Below are 20,750 nucleotides of genomic sequence, written 5' to 3'. Positions count from 1 at the left end.
GGATGGGAGTTGTTTCCTGCATTCACTTTTTTTTTTTTCCCGCAGCCAGGAATAAAATGTACAATTTTAGGTTCTTCCTTTAGAAAACTTTTAACCGTGATATATTTATATATAGAGAGTTGAAGTGAGAGTTTGATCAAGGCTAACGGTGACGCTGTATAGAACACCGTTCTTTTGAACAGACCGATTAAGGTACTGCATCAGCAGTGGTCGAGCACGTGAAATTACAAAAAAGACACGTTTGTTAAAACAGTGCCTGAAGACGAGCTACTGCCTGAAACGTCAGCCCACAATACGTATTTTTTCCAACGTGATGTCCTTTGAGTTTAAAGTCACGACGGCGGTATTTTGGATCAGTGGCACAGTGGTTAGCGCACTGCACTATGGTCCCAATAATCTGAGTTTGATTCCCGGCTGTGGGTCACATCAGCAGCGAGTGATATCTCAACTGGTCCTGCCCCCCCCTCCCCCCACCACATCCACTTAATTATAATCATTTAATTTGTTATGACTCCCTTCACCATGCAGCACTTACCAGCATGGTGAAGTATGGTCAGAGAACCCCCGCTACCGACACAGCGTGGGGAGGACTTCATTCATGGCTAGATTGAGAATTTGTGAAATGTATTTATTCATTTATGTTAAAGCAGTCTTCACGATGAATGTAGCGAACATATGTTTGGGTGTAATAATGCATTTTTTAAAATGTGTGAATTAGTGAAATGCACAAATTGTACAGTCATCAACAAAACATTTAAATCTTAGCATCGCCAGTTTAAGAGCCACCCACCTGCAGAAACTGTGGGCTTGTGGTTCCGTACTCAGAAATTCGTTAAATTTAGCTCTGGTATTTTGATGGCTAAAATTTGGTGAAAATGCATCATACAGTGACCAGCGTTGAAAGTTCAGACAGTAGCAAACTCGCCCACCTTACCACGCACCGATATTTCAGAGATAATTATGCCGCTTAATACAAATTGAAAATCGTTTCTTTGACAACAAATTTCGCTTTGTTAATCAGTGAAAATGGTATCATAAGCAGTCTGCCGATTCAAACGGACTTTTTGGTAGGTGCTATAGAAAGTAATTTATCATAAAATTTTACATTCGGGACCCGTCACGAAGAAAGAAAGCAATATAAAGGCGTCAGTATCCCTCAAAATTCATAATGTGTTCATTTTATTTGTTTTACAAAAAAATGGAAACTTATGTGGGAAAAAAATTTACACTGGTCTCCAAAGAAATTCACCAATGACCACAAAACAGTTTAGGAACCTAAAAATGTTTCCATGCTGATACCAGTCATGTATTTGAACATATATTGCCTCGAAACTTGGAAAATTACTTGACCGTCCCGTTGCCATGATATGTAAGTTGCCGTTTTTCATTTCCCCTAAGTTCTTCTGATAGACGAGTGATGGGAAATATAGGAAATCTATAACTGCAGTACTCTCACTTGTCATCCACTGTACAATCGAATCACTATATTCTTGGTTCTTTCGGTAAAGTCACGTAGAAGGGAAACAATAAAATAATAAAAATATAAAACAATACAATTCTAACGACGTTTCGACTGCAACACAAGCAATCATCATCAGGTGTGAAAACCACAGCAAGAAATTTTGAAAAAAGTGGCGGTTGTTTTTACGTTAGCACCAGGAGAGCGATCTGGCAGTTATTCAGATGGACGAGTCCATCTATGTTCGGAAAAGAGGAAGGGGGAGACGAAAATAATGGATGTGGTCTGAAAGCCACCGTAAGCGTGAACAATCAATTAAGATCCGAAATGGTTTATAAAATCCTTCCAATGATTGCTAAGCCAGAATCCATCTTCTCGGTTGAAATTGTCTCTGTTTGTATATGTGGATAGCCTCATGAACGAATCTTTCATGGTAGCCAGATGGCTTGCAAAGAACCTCTGTCTTGGAGAAGTCAATGTCATGTGAGCCTACTGAATTATAACAGTGATCTGCCACGACCGAGGTGTTGGTCCTACCGTGTTTTAGGTCCGCTTTGTGTTCACGAATGCGGTCCGAGACATGTCGTTTGGTTTCCCCAAAGTAACTACTACCACAGAGGCAACTTAGTTTGTAGACGCCAGGGTACTGTATGTCCGGAATCACATCTTTTACAGACGGAACCAGATCACGGATTTTATGTAATGGGTTGAATCGGACCTGGATCTTGTGTTTATTCAAGATTTTGGAGATCTTTTTTGTGATCCCCGCAATGTAGGGTAAAGTGATGGTTTTGAAAGGCTCCTCAAGAGGGTCCTTCTTCATGGTTGGAGTGATAGCTTTGCGGATTGTGTAGTCGGAGTAACCATTAGCCTTAAGAGCTTGGTGTACATGCTTGAGTTCACTGGCTATGTGTTCCTGGTCGGATATGCATTGGGCTCTATGGTGCAAAGTCTTGATGAGGGAATTCTTTTGGGATGGATGGTGGTGGGAATCCGGTTTCAGGTAAGCATCCGTATGGGTAGCGTTCCTGTAGACAGAGTGGCTCATTGAACCATCAGGTCACTTTTTTATTAGGACATCCAATAAAGGTAGCTTGCCATCTTTTTCGACTTCCATGGTAAATCTGATGGCTGGGTGTATGGAATTGATGTGGTCGAGGAATTGGTCTAGAGCAGGCCGGCCATGTGGCCAGATGACAAAAGTGTCATCCACGTACCTCTTCCATAACGTTGGGCCCAGAGTGGCAGTCTGGATGGCGTCAGTCTCAAATTTCTCCATGAAAATGTTGGCTACAACCGGAGATAGGGGGGAGCCCATTGGGGTGCCCTCAGTTTGTTTGTAGAAAGTTCCGTTCCAAGTGAAGTATGTATTGGTTAAGCAGTGTCTCACCAGGCAGGGTACCTCAGTGTTTAGTCCTTGATGAACCAAGTCTTCAATGATTGCGATGGTGTCAGGTACAGGCACTTTGGTGAATAAGGAAACTACATACTCTTTGGTTTTATTCGGTAAAGTCACGTAGGTAAAAAACAAATTAAAATAAAATAAAACAATTAAAACACGACGTTTCGGCCACAACACAAGTGGCATTCTTCAGGTGAAGGAACAGAACTGTCGGGACGACAGCACTTCAATGACTGCTGCTAAGATTCGCAGCTTCTTTTAAGCTCGGTGGGAGGAGCAGGGCGCCTTGACAAAGGAGTTTACATATCAAAAATAGCTGTGTTAAAGTGTTGAAACAGCAGGGTGTTAAAGTCAGAAAATTAGCATGTAACTGGGGGATTAGCATGTTTTTGTTGTGTAGACGGTGCGGGAGATGGGTCGTCTGGGGACAGGGAAATACCCGTGATTGTCGATACCAGGTGAATAGAATTTTGTACCGCAGAGGTGGTTTTTCCAGTGAAAGGCCACAGGATTTCAGACAGAAAACGAGCCAGTTTGTAGGTGGGGGAGTTGATAGGAGAGACGATGGGACGAAGGGGTGTATTTACTTCATGTATTTTTGGTAAGCCGTATAATCTTGGTGGCCTGGCAGCAGGAGGCTTCAACGAGAACTGTTTGGTTTGATCAATTAATGCGATTGAATCAGAAATGATTTTATTGGTTTGTATGACGAGGCTGTTGGTGTGATCTCTTTTTATTTTTGTATAGCTGCTACCGTTGAGTAATTCTTGAATTTTGTTGTTATATTAATCACTATCATTAGCGACGGTCTATCCACTGCTGGATGAAGGCCTCATGTTGTTGCCCCCTCTCATGGTACTACGATGCACCGATCTACTTAGCACATGGCACACGAGCCAAATTTATTGAATGTATTGCTCCATCTCCACGGGTGGACATCCTCTGCGTGAGAGAGAATAACTTCACAAAGACATCTGCAAGGCAAGATAAATACGATCAAACTAAATCCATTGCACCTCAAGTTTGCCAAACTGTTCGAGCTGTATGTCAGCAGGACACAACTGGAAAACACAGGACAATTATGATGGTGAGACCTCGATCAAAATGATGAACTAAAGAGGTGGGTGTGAGCGGCTTGGGGAGTATTTTGGAAAAGCGAACTTAAAAATTAAAAAAAGCAATGTACCAGTGTGCCAGAAGAAGACCAGCTATCACATATCAATCATATCCATCATCACATACTCACTGCATGCCACAGTAGTATGAATAATCAAAGGGTGAAAGTGATCAAATGAGCGACAGATTGTGATGCTTATCTCCCACTTACGGCCCTGAGCCAGAGCAGGCAATTTCACATTCGTGGCAGGGATACATGTATCCATCGGGAAACCATTGTGGACTTCCCCACAAAGTGGTATTCATTTTATCAACCGGAGAGGGATTTATGGGCTGAGTCAAGCCCAAACCATGTGGCTGAACCACCTGGCTGGCGAGCTCTATGTACAGCAGTGTTCTTCACTGATCAGTTTAACACGTAGGCTTTCGCGACCAATGATGTTCAAAGGGGGCCGACTTTTGCTGATGAGACATCAGTTGTGAGGGCCGCCACACATTTGAAACCATTTGGGGTTTGACAGCAGCACGATGATAATGATGATGGGGGTGAATTTCGATTTAAAGCTTTCGTGACTGCAATGATTCATCTTCTTTGGTTCTTTCGGTAAAGTCACGTAGAATGAGAATAAAATAATAAATTGATAAAATAAAATAACACAATAATATTCTCACGACGTTTCGACCACAACACAAGCGGCCTTCATCAGGTGAAGGGACGAGACTGTCTGGTAGGACAGCGCTGGAGTGAAAGAGCCACGTTCAGATCACGACTTAAAGGTTCACGTTCAGATCACGACTTAAAGGTCGTGATCTGAACGTGGCTCTTTCACTCCAGCGCTGTCCTACCAGACAGTCTCGTCCCTTCACCTGATGAAGGCCGCTTGTGTTGTGGCCGAAACGTCGTGAGAATATTATTGTGTTATTTGATTTTATCAATTTATTATTTTATTCTCATTATACGTGACTTTACCGAAAGAACCAAAGAAGATAATGGGGGTGGTGTTGTCACTCTGTGTGTCTTGTCGGGGTCCGCACGTCAGGGGGCGCACTAAAGGCCACCAGGGGCCGCACTAAAGGCCACCAGGGGCCGCACTAAAGGCCGCGCGGACCTAGCGATGAAGAACACCGCCCTGTAGAGAATGTATAACAAACACAGCACCTGTAATCCAGTGATTGGAGGACGCCCGCTGGTGAATGATTTATATTTGGCTCTCAAAGCATTAGGACTCTTCGGTAGCCAGGGTAGGGAATATTATAGCGAGTGGATTCATGAACCCATCTGTGCAGAGCTGTAAGTGCGGTCAGTGCAGGCTGGGGGGGGGGGGGGGGGGGTGTGGGTGGGGTCCTATACCCAGTACTAATGTCACTCTGTACCCATCCATCAAAAAACCGAGCTCATTTCAGGTTATGCAGCTTCGTTTCCACCTGACGTGCTCCACGTGGTTCGCCGGCTGTCACGCTCGAGCACATCCTCGGTTACTTGTCGTAAGCCTTCGGACGTTAGAGCACCTTCCTGTCCCACTGGCCACCACAGCACAAACAGGACATTGCAAATCGCTCAACTGCGTCCGGGTCAGATATCCTGGCGAGTACACGCAGGGCGCTGAATGTATGACGCCCACGGCGTTTTCACACCGCCAACGAGCGCCTTATCTGCTGACAGCACCGACCACATTCAGGAAATTCGACTACTTACTAACTAGTTCTGCTACTTGCAACAGCTGCAGCTACTACTGTTGCCCATCTGGTGTTGTTATTTAACACACATTCACACGGTTGACACACACACACACACGGTCGGCACACACATTCACGCAGTTGCATGTACTGTACGTTGAATTTCTTTCGCACGACAAACACAAAAAAAACGTTCTAAATGAATTCGTTTTCAATTTAGATTTAAAAGTGCGTAGCTCCAGTGGCTTTCTAACATGGGAAGGAAGAGCGTTCCAGACGGCCGCAGAAGCGCATCTGAAAGGGCGCGATGCACACAACAGACCAACTGCAGGCTCCCGTGCGCCCCCTGCCGCTCGTTACGCGAACATTTGCGTTTTTTTTTATTTTGCGAACAAATTGAGCTAAATTCAAATTGTTAGCAATTGACACACACACATTCACATAGCCGGCAAACCACTTCTGCGCAAATCCAAATGCTCTGCACCCGCGTGGCGCACAGCACCCTGGCCGTGACGCATGTGCACACCGTGTCAAACCCACACGGTTACCACCCACCCGTATTCTTGTACAGGGAAAATTAAGTGTTTCAGGTCCACACGACGTACAGCCGTTTCAATACGGGCAAAGCTAAAAGAAATCTATTTGTTTGTGTTTCTCCCTTGCCATGGGACTTTGTAGGATGAACGTTGAGATTTATAAGGGGCACGGGGTGACCAATCAGGTTTGAATTGGGCTGTAACAAGGTCGGAGGGCACTGACCACAGTCACCAACGGCGACAACCGCTCGCCCCACGACGCTTGCCCTGTGCCGGTGACGCGCGCGCCCGCACAACGCGTGCGGCTGACCCCAGATCCGGGGACGCGTGGGTCTGTTCTCGCCCGCGTTTCGCTCAAAACCACATCCAGCAGAGCGCGGGGAAACTCCCCTCTGTCAATGCGTGTGCCTCCCCGTTAATCCGCGCGCCGACTCTTGTTTCAATCGCCCCGCGTCCGCAGATGATGATGACTGCGAGTGACCTGGACGCGTGCGAGAAAATAAATTCCGGTTGTCGGCTCCGTCTCCGTATTGCACCGCGGAGGTGGAGCTGTAAGGTCGTCTGTATGTATGCTGTACTTCTTTTGCGCCGTACGTCGTCAACCGTGCTAATCGGGAGCTCTGTGGATTTTTTGCGTCGCCGGATAGTGAGAGATGGCAATGGCTTGGAGAAGGACCTCGTCCACTAGATCGTGGCTGCTGCTGATGAGGATGATCGTTGTGTACTCGTACTCTAAATACTGGGGTTCGCATGCGAAGGTCTAGGCAGGCACTTGGAAGCCAAGTGCTGATGGATGACTCAGACTTGCCAAACGCCTCTTGGAGAGATTGAGAGGAGGTGGCAACGGCTTTTTTTTCTTCCATCCAGCGGCAGGTAGGTCACGGCTTGATGAGGACGCATATTTGTTGATGTGTTGGTGCGTACGTGAAGGAATTAGCGGGGTGCTGCATATGAGGTGTCTCGCTGTGGAAGCGGCGTGTGTGGATGTCGAGTCAGCCTCGTAGGATTAGGGCACAGGGAGGGGCTGGGCCCCCCGATAAAGGCTCAGCCCCCCCCCCACCCCGCCCCTGCCCCCCGTGGTACATTTTTTACAGACAAGTCAAAAAATGTTCTGGTGCATAAATGAGTCGAACTGCAGGATGTGTCGTCGCAGCCGTTTCCCTTGCAGGCACGGGGGGTGAGAGCCAGAGCAGAACGCCCAACAGGCGGTGTCGTTCGCCAGCGGCAGATTGTGTCGCCGCTTCATTCCGTTTCGCGCTCAGCATTCGTCTTGAGGTTTGTTTAACCGTTGACCTTTTACACAAGGTCACCCCGCTACGGTTTTGGTGTGGAGTGGAGCCGAAAAAATTAATGAGCTTTGCTCCGCCTTCAGCCGAGCCCTCTTGCCTCTCTGCGGGCCAGAAACCGGGAATAGCCGCGCGCATACCGGCCGCTCGCGAGAGCACACCGCCACCGCCACCCCCATCCCCTCCTTCGGGGACACATCAGGGCCTCCTCTCGCCCTTCCCGTTGCATCACGCGAACGCTGTATTTTAAGATCTGCTGGGCTGCGCGGTATATCCGGGGCCGCGGGGGGGACGCAAGACTGGCAGACGGACAGGAGGCCACGTGGCGACAGATGTGCATTTAAACGCATCGATGAGACCCCGGCATTCCCCAGCCAAGCAAGGGCTCTTGGCGTTTGCTATAAATTGCCCCGTGAAAATGTCACGCGTTTAAGTCCCTGCCACAGATCCGCGTTTGTCCCTCGAGAGCTTACGCAGAATGTTTTTTTTTCGCGTCTGCAGTTTACAAAAAAGCGTTCCCAAACTCTTAACCTCAGAGAAGTTAGAGGCTTTGGGGAAGATAATTCAGACGATCGTGAAACGGGAGCGCGTTGGGTCGCTACCTTCCCGGCACAATTAACGCACGTGCCTTGCACGTGGGGTGATGATGAGCACGTGGCGGACACTCGCATCGATGTTGCACGTGCATTGCGTGACCCTTTAGCCACGTCTCTTTGTACAGTCGAATGCCCCGTTACAAACTAAGGCCCCTGAAACGGACCGGTTTGCAGATTTGTTTGTGTTTTTTTAATCATCCTGTGCCCGCTCTCAGTTTTGCCGTCATTATTTAGACTTGCACAGCAGACTTCTGCTGGTTCATGTCGCGTTCAACTTGAACTCAATCATGTTCAGCTGTTGGTTTATCTTTGCTTGCTTATTTCACAAGTAATTGTCCCAGTTTTTTTTATATTATGCTTCGTATTGGATTTCATGTCATCTTTAACAAGCGTATATATATAGTTGTCTCCAGGCTCTTGGGATTTTTTAGAACTGGAGATTTGGATGTAGTGCAGAGGTTGAAACCAAAACTGTGTTCCAAAACGCTTAATGCCTGCGACCTACCACCTCACTCGATCTGCCTTTCCATATTCTGCAGCCTTCTCCATTCGTATTTAAATATGCCAATGTACACCTCACATACCTGATGATTGCTCAACATGAAAACCTGCCCCAATGGTGGGTTTGAAATACCAGGCTGCAACTTTTGAAGCAGTGAAAAGTCAAAGTGATTTCTGAATCCAAAGTAAAAGGCCAATGCGTGGGAGGGCATGTGGCCCAGTTTGGTGCCAGCTATCGTAGAGTGCGGTCGTAGCACTACACTTCTCTGCGGTGAGTACAGTACCATATATCTGTACTCGCTTAACGTTCGCCGCTTGCGCGTTCCGAGATTCAGCGGCGAATGGGACCCACCCTGCAACTTGCAGACGTCTCGGAATGAGAAGCGGGTTAAATGAGCGTCCAGCAGTCCCCCGTCTCCGGTCCACGGCCATAGTTGGCGGGCGCCTCGGGCTGGCAGGCCATCTTAGCCCCCATCAAACCAAATCCCCCCCCCCCCCAGCTCCAGTGTTCAAACGCCGCCCCCACCGAGAGCCCTGCCAAAGCCGGACTCGACGAGAGAGGGCCGAGGTCGCCACGGGCAGAGCACGTGGCGGGCAGTGGCGCAAAGGGAGGACCCGCTGCTGCCGGACGCGCCGGTCCACCATGCGCTCTGACAGCGGCAACCCAGCGCGCTCACGTTGTCCCACATCAGTAGGATGTTTTATTTTTTATGAAAACATTTCAGCCCCCATAAGATGTTGTATATCAACCCCCACCCCCCACCTCCCCCAACCAATATTTTCACCGACCGCTTTATATCTACAGTGCTAAGGTAGTGGTGGAAATTCCGTATTTCTATGGTGGGGGGCCAATATACCCGTAGTGGAACAACTGTTGACCTCCCAAAAAGTGGCAAAAACCTTTTTGGACCCGGGAAAAACGAAGGATTAAATCAACGCCCCTTGACTGGAATTTGACCTCGGTATTTTCCAAATGCGAGCCAAACGCTAACCGCTGAACCATCTGGCTGGATGTGTGAAATGGTCTCAAATATGTGACGGTGGTGACTACAAATCGTTGCCACTTGCATCATCACCGTGGCGCATACGGACGCGAAACGGAGTATGCTGACATCTCGTGAGGTGCATAGAGAATGACTGATTTATATTTGGGGGAAAAGAGAGGAAGAAGAACACAGACGGATTCGAGAACATATGCAAGTTATAGACACCATGGTAACTGTTAAATTAGGGTGGGTCTGGGCGGGATACGTCACTTGAAGGGATGATGGCTGATGGAAAAGATTGGTGATGGAATCGCGGCCAAAGAGAACGCATCCGAGAGGTTTCAGCCGCCACGGAGATGGAGCCATGGGATCAGCCCCTGTGCAGGAATGGAGGGAGGCCTTAGACCAGCAGTGGATAGATCATGGTTGTGACGATGATGATATCATTATACTCCTCAAAAGGTCCATGAAGATAACGCGGCAAAGAAAAAAAAACAAAGGCTTTTTGTGTTGCTGACACTGAGAGGAAAGGAGGATTTCTGCTTTTCAGCCAACTTAGTCTATTTCAGTAAATGATCTTTTTGTAAATGCCCTTTTTAGCCCTTACCGAAACGACTGCATTTTGAGCTTCACTTTGTTGTTGTTTTTTTTTACGCAAAAAAGCGAGGATGGCTCACGGCCACTGCTGACGATGACTGTGGCAGTCGGGAGGTCACCGATCGTCGCTCTTCACACATTTTGGTGTCCTGGGAAAACTGCGAGATTCCTTGTTTGGTCATTGCCTACAAACTTGAGTCTTTATTGTGAGGCAGTGTTGGTGACGAACGAATCGATCGATCTATCGGTCTTTTATTTTAGAATGCGGCGGGTGTTTATTTTGCTCACCCCATTCATCGTTTTTTTGTGTGTGTACGTTTTAGTTTGAACGCGGTGTAGTTGATTTTCCCACTCAGAGGCAGAGGGCGCTGGTGAATAGCAATGCGCCGAAAGGGAAGCTTCCTGCAAACTGAAAGTTGTTTTTTAAAAAAAAATATTAAATCATGGTTGCTGAGATAAGGGCCTAGGGGCCCAAAACGGCAAAGACAGCGGCACCGTTGAATAGTTGCCATTTATAAAAGAGCTTCTCAACTCAAAGGGGCTTTACCCAGAATAAACCGACTGAGGTGTAACGGGACAAGAGTTCACGCGCATCTTGAAATGAGCAACAGGTTGTTTAGGACTTTGGGGAAAATAGATGACGAGAGGGAATTCCAAAAGTGACGAGTGCAGATGAGAGGGAACCAGTCAGTCGCAACATGGGCGGAGAAACCAAAGAGCAAAGTACAAGGGTGAGGGTGTAGCCATAAATAGCAGTGATGGAAGAGTGATGAGGAGGCGAATGACTGCCAGTGAGGTTCTTATCTTATATTTATATAGCACTTTTATCTATAGCGCTTTACAAGGGTGATACAAGTGGTACAATTAGGGTAACTATAAGTGACTAGCCTTTTGCCCGTCCAAGGACGGGTGTATTGCAGTAAATCTGAAACTTGCAAGCGAAAAGCAGACCGCGACGCGATATTCATTGCATTAATTCGTCTGCAATTTGTAAGGGCGCGGTGACACAGATTTATTTCATGAAAAGGTTATAATCCCTTGCTCAACGTGACGTCCTTTTTACTTCGATGTCTCATTAGCGTTACGGAGATCGCGTGACGTGAGGGTTCTGCCTTTGTAGGCTGTAAGTTGACGCCGAGGATGGGGGAGGAGGTGCCTCACCCCCCCCCCATGTGGAGTGACGTGAGCCGCTAATTGTTATGAATGGGGGGGGGGGTCCATTTGGAGGACGTCACCTGCTCATGAATATTAATGGCGGGGACTGGTCAATGTGGAGTGACGTCACGAGCGTTGACATTCATGTGTGATTATTTATAGTAGGCATATGGTGAATAAGCATGGGGTATAGGAAGGACTGTTAGTGGGTAACGGATTACGGGGGTGCCTGGGGATGGAGGGAAGGGGACATGGCCAGGCAGAAGAGGTGGGGGGGTCTTGGGGGAGGAGCGGAAACTCGGCAGGGAGTGGTGACATGCGGAGGGGAAGTTTGTTCCAGTGCAAGGGGGGGGGGGGGGGCAAGTAGGGAAAAGGATCGGGAACGGCGAATGTGCACAGGGAGAGGGGGGGGGGTGTGAGATTGTGAGCGTAGCGGGCGGGAGGGGGACATGAAACGAGACGAAGGAAGCAAGGTGACGGTGGGGCGAGGCCGTCAAGAGATTGAAATACCAGCGGAGGGAGCTTGAATAGACACCGGTAGTAGTAGTAGATGGGGAGCCGGTGCGTTTCTATAAGAAGCTGCGGAGGTGCGGGAGTGCATAGCCGTCAACCCACACGGTTTACCCACCCGTTGTCTTGTACAGGGAAATCGAGTTTTCAGGTCTATACGGCGTCCAGCCGTTTCAGTACGTGCAAACAAAACATTTTTGTTTGTGTTTCTCCCTTGTGATGGGACTTTGTAGGATGAACGTTGAGATTTATAAGGTGCACGGGGTGACCAGTAAGATCTGAACTGGTCTGTAATAAGGTTGGGCACCGATAAGGGGTTGACAGGTATTTTATCTCCTCGTACACTCGTTGGACATTCTCCCGAGTACTCCGGGGTATGAAGCCAACACTCAATGATATTTAATTGTAAGTATGTATGTTGAACTTTTTTTGGAACCGTACGTAGCCAACCGTGCTAATCGGAGGTGCGGGGGAAGGGCAACAAGCCAAACACAAAAAGCAGTTCTAAAGAAATGAGTTTTCAATCCAGATTTAAAAGTGCTTAGCTCCAGTGGCTTCCTAATATTGGACGGAAGAGCGTTCCAGATGGCCGCAGAAGCTAAAAAAATTGGTCCCAGATCCCCATGCTGGCAGCAGGGCCTCCACTGGATGAAACTGTTGAGCCCTTCGTGGGTTTTTGGCCCACTCTGCAACGTTGGCCGAACGTCACGGAAGAGGTGGGAGTACCCACACTTTACCCCACCACGCACACGGCCTGCCCGATCGAATGCGGTTAACTCCCGTTTTATACTCTTTGGTTCTTTCGGTAAAATGTCACGTAGAAAGAAAATAAATTAAATAATAGAATACGACGTTTCGATTGTAACACGAGCAATCGTCATCAGGTAGAACTAAATTTGAGAGAGAGACAAAACACAGACACGGAGACACACACAGACAGACACACAGGCAGCGAGAGACGCTGGCGCCAATGTTTAAACTGCCGCGCCGGGAGAGAGAGCGAAAGGATCTTCGAGACTCGGGCGAGGCTTTCGCCGGGTCAAACAAAGGGCATTCATTGTTGCCGTGTGGCGATGGCTTCAACACAGCGGCCTCCTAACCGCAGCTGTCAATGAATGCAGCTTCTGTCTGCGGCTCCGGAAATCGGCCTCGTGATGGAGCTGAACTAAGGGGGCTGCCGCTTCGCTGTCACGCGTGGGCCGTGTCGCTTTCCCGAGAGAACAACGACAAACAACAAATACTCCCGATGGTGCGGCAGGCTGGCGCAGTGGTAACCGACAGCAAGAAGGGGCCTGGGATAGATTCCTGACTCGGGCATCTCTCTGTGTGGAGTTTCTGTGTCGTCCTCCTTGTCGGGCACGGGTTTTCCTCTGGGTTCTGCCCGGTTTTCTGAACGTTAAAAAATGACCTGCAAATTAATTAATTGGGAGTTACACATAGCAGCATCGTCCTCTACTGCGGACAAGCTTTCCTTGGTAGGAAAAAAAAACGAGTTGAGACTTTCCCTATGTTAACAAGCGTAACAACAGCAATACAATTATATAAAGCAATTCCAAGCCACTCCACTGTCCCTAAGCTGCCAGCAGTCAATTGTTTTTCTGATCTTTCTCACAATGAACATAAAAACACCCGACACAAATCAACGACATCCAGTGAAAGCCTCCACAAGCGGCTGGAAGTTGTGATGCGTATCGACGGGACGTGATTAATGGCACGCTCTGGTAAACGGGTGAAGGCGCAGCCCTGCAATATCTTGCTCACGCCACTGCGGACGGACGGGCCTCCACTCGAGGGACCTCTAATGTAAGACCCTATCCAGGGAGCATTTGGCCTACTCTTCCACGCTAGCGAGCCATCTTGTAAGAGGTGGGAGCGCCCACACTTTACTCCCACCACACACACGACCTGCCTGAATTGCGAGTCCAGTGTGCTGACCGTTAGCCAATGGCAGCATCTCTTGTAAACGGCCCATATTTTGGGGAGGGGGGGGGGGCAGAGGTGGGTGGATTGGGGGTTCGGATGCTGTAAAGAGGTTTGCGTCGTTTCGGTCGAGGGGGCACAGAGCCACTGGAGGAGGAGGAGGAGGAAGGAGGTGGTGGTGGTGGCTTCGCTCGGCCGGCTGAACGCAGGCGGGCGCGAGAACGGCGCACCGCGTTCCCTCCGTTTCCCTCTTCGCCTCATTTCCTGCTGCCTGGCACGCCGCGATATCTATCGGCCGCTTGGCGCCGTGGACGCTTCCACCGCCAGTGTGCTCGCTCGCTCGGCTTGCAGAAGGCCCCCGGCGAATTCTCCGGCACGCGTTGCCGGAGACACGGCAACTGCTGGGACAAGCCGAAAATTTGCCACGGCGCTCCCAACTCGGTTATGGGTTCCGCCGGGAGTAAACCTTCAGCGGTCGATGTAAATGGAGAGTTGATGGGTCTTTTTCCGAAAATGTGTATTTTTTTGTATTATTATTCTCATTTGACCACATCAACTTGAATGCGCCAGATGCTGTGCAATATCGGAAGCTCAGCACAGTTGAGCCTGGCTAGAACTGCCCCTGGATGGCAGACAGCCTGGGATACAACAAGGTGTTCTACATCTGTCTACCACTCGACGATATAAATGGGAACATAGTCATTGGTGGGGTAAAGTGCGGGCACTCTTACCCTCGTTCAAGACATCCGCCAACTTGGAAGCGAAGGCAACTTTTCCCACGAGAGGGAACTCTCTCATGCAGAGCTCCCTCTAGTGGAGGGCCTTCCACCAGCAGTGGTGGGAACGGCAATTACACGGCTGCAACTTTAACCTTTTATTAACTTCTTTACCAGGTGTGGCTTCAACTTTTTTTTGCTGTCGTTGCTGAGGTTTCTCATCAGGGAACTGGTTTCTGGTTGCGTCGGTTTACTTAGTAAGTCCCGTGGTGAGTTCCATTGGTATGTGACCCAATGGCACAAAGTTATAAACAATATAAACAATGGTTTATACTTTTACGTGACTTTACCGAACAGAACCAAAGAGAATGTGGAGAATGTCCTGTGACATTTCGCCGTATGGCCGCGTGTATTTTACATACGGTGTGAGGTATTGGCGGCGTCTGGAAATAAAGTAATTACTTCTGATAACACCGTGCTGTTAACGCCTCCTACAATGTGTATAATAAGTACTACGTTATGAGCTCCAGGAAGCGGTGGAGTAAAATCGATCGTTGTATGGTGCCTTTATCCTTAGGGGCCGTCCATAAATGACATCACGCACCTAGGGGGGTCAGACATTTGTGACGATGTGTGACAAGGGGGGGGGGGGTTGAGAAATGTGACGTCACATCAAAATGTGCAACTTTAAATAAATATAGACAACACGTTCTACTTAATTAAATAGACTTTTTAATAAATGTTTTCTCCTACAACATCAGAGTGCAGCGGCACATTAAATACGGAGGGAAGGGGGGGGGGGGCAGAGCTTTGTGACGTCATATTTGAGGGGGGGGGGTCTGACTTTTTGTGACGCCGTGTGACGAGGAGGGGGGGGGGTCAAAAATCGTCACAAAGCACGTGACGTCGTTTATGGACGGCCCCTTAGGTTGTTGACCAACGTTTGATTCTTATATCTTGTAATCGGTTAACTACAAGACGTGTTATGGTCACCCACCATTCCATAAGAAAAAAACATTTAACCGAGTCGTGATGTGACGAATTGGGATGACTCATCAAATCGCTCGGAATGGAGGGTGAATCAGTTTACGTTATCCAGCCATGTGGCTCAGCAGTAGAGAGCGTGCAACTCGCAATCGGAAGGTAGTTCAAATCCTGGTGGGGGGGGGGGGGGGCGGTGGTGGTGGGTCGATAAATCGGTACTACTTTGTGGGGAAATCGCGAGGTGGCTCTGCGCGCATTCTTCTGTCCGAGCTCATCCAACGCGTTTTCGGATCGTGCCATGTATTGTCAGCATGCTGCTGGGAGCTTGTTGTCAAAGGAATTCGATTTCCTGGAGAAGCTCCCAAGCAGCGAAACATCGGACGTCGTTCCGAACAACACGCGGTACTACCTGAAAACCACATTGGGGAGTTGTAAAGCAGCTATTTTCGTATTTTTTTATTTTACCAGGTAAGCCTCACTGAGCTACGCAGCTCATTTTTAGAAGCGACCTGACCACAAATGATAGCTCAATGAAGCGGCTTATCACGCGCAGGTTTTATAGCAGCCGAAAATTCTAAACGCAACTTTATAAATGTGGAGGGAAAACCCAGAGGACCCGGAGAAAAATCCACGCGCCCACAGGGAGAGGAGAGACACGAAAACTCCAAACATACAGCAGCAGGCGTCAGGGTCGGGCTCGAACCTACGACCTCCTGCACACCAGGCGAGCAAGTTAATATCTCGCCACCGCGGCACCCCTACAACGTGAGACAGTCATCCTCTGCCCCCCCCCCCCTCCCTTCACAACGGTGAAATGCTCTGCACCTGCCGACTACGATTCGAGATTTATTTCTTTTGGACGCGGCCGCGCGCTCACAAAGGGCCCCCATCCTGGCCGCACCGCCCGCTTGCTCACGGGCACGCAGACGGGCGGCCCCACGGTAACGACTGGCAGATGTTCCAAAGTAACGGGCGGCATGAAAGGCTCCATCTGTGAGCGCTGTGAAATGTGAAATGCCGGGGGTCCCAGGTTGCGACAGGAGTGCGTGAAGGCTAGGAAACACGTCGCACACAGGGTCCCGTAAAAAAAAAGAGGGCAGCTGTGAGTTATGGATGACGCCCCATGCCCGGCTTACGGGAAGAAGCACAGTAATTTCCCCGTTCGACTTTTAACTACACGAAAAATATATACTGGAAAAACATTTTTATTGCTGGGCTTGAACCGACATCTGGGGCCACTCTCCTCTTTTTTTTCTCTCTCTCCATCAGGCAGGCGGTGGTCTGGAGAAATTGTATTTGTGCTGGAGGAGAGAGTGGGTGGAGGAGAGAGTTGGTGGAGGATGGGAGGTTTGGGATGTTGGGGGTAGGGTCCAAGACGGCGTGGGTAGTAATACTGTATTGCTCCTCCGGCCAAAAGTTTTTTTTCTCTTCAATAATATAAAAATAAATTCGATACATTCTCAGTCCACCAATGGATGTCGAGGGTTTCCCCACCCCGTGTATCAGTGGTGGGGAGGGAGGGATTGTTTTGCGCTACTTCGCCATACCGGTCAGTGCGGGTTCGCGGACGGGGCGTGTGGGGGCGGCAGGAATGGTTCAGATTATAATTGTCACTCGCCACTGCTAAAAGCTGTCGCTCGGCAATTGAAATTGAGTCACCGGGGTTCATACGGCGGCACACAAACCCACGCACAACCGCTCGGCGCTCTTTATATTTAATATCTGCGATCAGAAAGCATCGGCGAGGCAACTGCAGAGTCTCGTGAGCAGGATTGCCCGTCCGTGAGCGGGAATGATAATGGTTAGCGAATGGCCACGATGCGTGGATGAATGGACTCAGTGAAACGCGGCGCTTGCGGGAGGCTCCCTCTCGCTGGGTGTTGTAAATCAGCCGGGGGTGGCTGACGGTCGCGTGTGTGACCGACTATTGCAATGTTGCCCCGTGAGTTCAAGTCCCAGTCAGGGGGTCAACTCTGCCCCTTCATCTCTCCCCCCCCGGGATCCATAACGTGCGTGGCCGCTCGTCCTGCACCCTCGCACCTCCGATTAGGACGGTTGCCTACGTACGGTGCGAAAGAAGTTCAACGTGCATGCAACACACATCCGTGCACTTTGGCGGCGGGGTTTCAGCGGGAACTGTTTAGCCGCGGAATAATTTTTCCCCACCAAAGGAATGTGGAATTTTCACCAATGGATGAGGAGCTGTAAATCGTATGGAGGAGAGTCGGGCCCCGGATGCTTGGTTGAGTGGTAAACCACTTTGACCAGACTGGCCATGTTCAAAATCAAAACACTTATTTATATTTGAGGAATCCGATGAGCCTGTAAAGCTCCTTTTCACAGATGTCCAGTATTTCACAGATTTTGGCTGATCGCACAGTTCATGTGCGTTGGTGTCCCCCCCGCCCGCACCTCCGATTACCACGGTTGGCTACGTACGGTGCGAAAGAAGTTCAACAACATACAAGCAGGTTGATGACTCATCTGTGCGGATCTGTGAACGTTATCCTCACTTGTTCGGTAGTTTTTTATTCTTCTTCTTCTTCTTCCTCCAGGTAATACAGTTTCCTTCACACACGTACCTAAAAAGGAATTTGCAAAATATGCCCAGCATGAGCTTCCTGAAAAATATTCTTGCGAGTCGTAGGAAAACAATAACTTCCAATCCTTGGTCAGTCCACTGCTGGATGCAGGCACTCTCCACGCCTCGTCGGTCACGGGAATTGTTTGACCATACTTCACCACGCTGATTAGCCGGTGCGTGTTTGGTGAAGTTAGCGGTAACAAATGACACTGTTATTCTAGTAATAAAATATGCAAATGAAACTCTAACCGGCATAATGTCATAGGAAATGGATCCATATGGATCGCGATGGTTGCTGTGGTCTGTGGAGTTGGGCAGGGGAGGGTGGCGAGTAAGCTGGCGGTGGTGATGGGAAGGGGTTGGTTGGTGCTGTGGCATTTGCCGTCCAAATGTTAAGCATGAAATTCCACAGATTTATTTATTTCTTTACTCCCTATGCCGAAAGGCCTCGGAGACGGAGGAGCACATTCACGCTAATTTAGAGGGGAAATATTTGTTTTGTTGTTTTTGAGAGAATGGAAAGGTATCTTTATATTGATTGCTAACTGGTGTCTTGGCAAACGGACATCTGCATTGAATCTCGCGTCACGTGTCGTGTCTTCTGCTCAGCGATCTCAACGATGGCTGGTGGCGGTAACAAAAACGTTGAGGACGCAGGAGGTGGTCAGGGTTGTTCACTAGTCAGAGACACTGAGCCAGCACCCCTCAGGGGCCTGGGTTTGAATCTGGGTGACAACCAAACCTAAACTAAAACTATAAGCTAAACTTTTTATTTTTAATTTAACAGGTAAGGCCCACCGAGCTTTATGGCTCTTTTTCAGAAGCGACCTGACCTCAAATGATAGCTCAACAAAGTTGCGTATCGTGTGGAAATGTATTGCACCCAAATCATGTCAACGCATGTTTCTGAATGTGGAGGGAAAAACAGGAGGGCCCGGAGAAAAATCCATGCGGCCACGGGGAGAACACGCAAGCTCCAATTATACAGGTGTCAGGGTCAGGATCGAGCCCACGAACTCCTGTATACCAGGCGAGGTAGTTAACATCTCACCACCGTGGCCATACAGTAAACCACTGTAGTCTGTGCTCCTTCAACGTAGGAACAGCCAAACTACACGAACTCTCTCCTGAAGCCATCTCGTCGTGGCCCAGCAGACATCGACATTGGCAATTAGCTCCTGAACGCGTTGCCATCGTTCGCAAGAGTAAAACATGGAACGGCCTCGGCCCTGGTACCAACGTCATTTGTCATCGCGGTCGTCAATGCTCTAGCCACTGCTATCCTTCGTGGGCTGTGCGATGCAACATTCTGCACCTGAGCAGATGTCGTCTCCACGGTGGGTCACCCTCTCGGGTCAATTTCGCTGCCGGAGATGGGGCGATGAGATCAGCACGTGTGCCAGTGCTGGGTGTGGATGGTTGCTTCGCAGGACCATGAAAGATAGCGACGGTATGGGTAGTTTCAAGGACAATGCAAGGACAATGCATATATTATCAGAGTATGTTTTTTTTTTGCATTCTGACCACAAGCATTGTAAAAGGTTTCAGTTTGGTGTTTTAACACCAAACTGAAACCTTTTAAAGCCTACCCATGCCATGATAATAGGTTTAGGTTTGGTGTTTTAACATTTTAACACCTGTTTTGTTGCCAGAAAAAAAGGGAAAACTCTATTATCATGGCATGGGTAGGCTTTAATTAAGCAGTGGATATATCAAGGCTGCTGCTGCTGATGATGATGATTAAGCCAGTCGTTTATTATTATTTATGTGTAGTTGCTATAGTTTTTATTTATTGTGGATGTACAAAACAGCCGATGTATATTTTTAGTGGTTGTCTACCCAGGTAAGCCTCGCTGAGTCTCGGGGACTCTTTCAGGAGAGTCCTGCCAGGTGTTTTTTTTTTCGCAGAAAGGGGGAGGAGGGCGGGGGCGATGATTGCTACGTAGATTTCAACTGAGTAATTTGCGGGTAATTTTCTAATTCGGAAACATGAGGAAGGCCTACTCTGTTTGCGCCAGGAAGCCGCGTTTATTAGCGCCCGTGTTTATTTAGAACGCAATTAGAGTGCTCGCGACAAAGACGGCGCCCCACTCCCCGATTCTGTTTTTGCCGAGGCAGGATCCGCCCGCAGGAGCTGCCCTCCCGGTTATTGGCACGAGGCAGTAGTGTGGCGAGAGGGGGCGGAAAGAACATAGACAGGCCAAGTGCTCATGGAGTGACTCCCATCGTTCGATTGTGACTATACGGAGAGAATTTCGGTTTACTCCGAATTCTTGAAGAGGGAAATTGAGTTCACAGGGCCACACGACGTACAGTCGTTTCAATACGGGCAAAACAAAAAAAAACGTTTATTTGTTTGTGTTTCTCCGTTGTGATGGGATGAACGTTGAGATATATAAGGGCACGGGGTGACCGATAAGGTCTGAATTGGTCTGTAATAAGGTAGGGATAAGGGGTTGGCAGGTATGTGTGTGGGTGTATGGACTATGTGTTTGCTGCTGGGACTGATGGTGTGCTGGTTTGACCGTTGGACCTGTGAATGAGCTGATATGTGGGGGCTACCTGGCCTATTCGCTCCATACAAAGGTCTGGGTCTTCTCGGCCACAATTATGCCCTCCCTTCTCTTTGCTTGTGAAATCCTTTAAATTACCATCTGCGCCGTTTTAAAAATTTCAGGCTGGCCTGCCGACATTCCATCCTGGGTTTACATAAATTGGATTGTGT

The 20,750-nt window shown here is 48.7% G+C and overlaps 1 protein-coding gene across 4 annotated transcripts in view; it reads left to right on the top strand.

Moving 5' to 3' along the window:
- The window catches only part of LOC116943605 (arf-GAP with Rho-GAP domain, ANK repeat and PH domain-containing protein 1-like), a 113,445-nt gene that overhangs the window by 25,907 nt on the left and 66,788 nt on the right, over window positions 1–20,750 (top strand). The window lies entirely within an intron of this gene.

Source organism: Petromyzon marinus, chromosome 18, assembly GCF_048934315.1.
Source record: "Petromyzon marinus isolate PM22_M1 ecotype Great Lakes invasive population chromosome 18, UKy_Petmar_22M1.pri1.0, whole genome shotgun sequence".
Lineage (NCBI taxonomy): Eukaryota > Metazoa > Chordata > Hyperoartia > Petromyzontiformes > Petromyzontidae > Petromyzon > Petromyzon marinus.
This window is presented reverse-complemented; position numbering and strand designations above follow the sequence as displayed.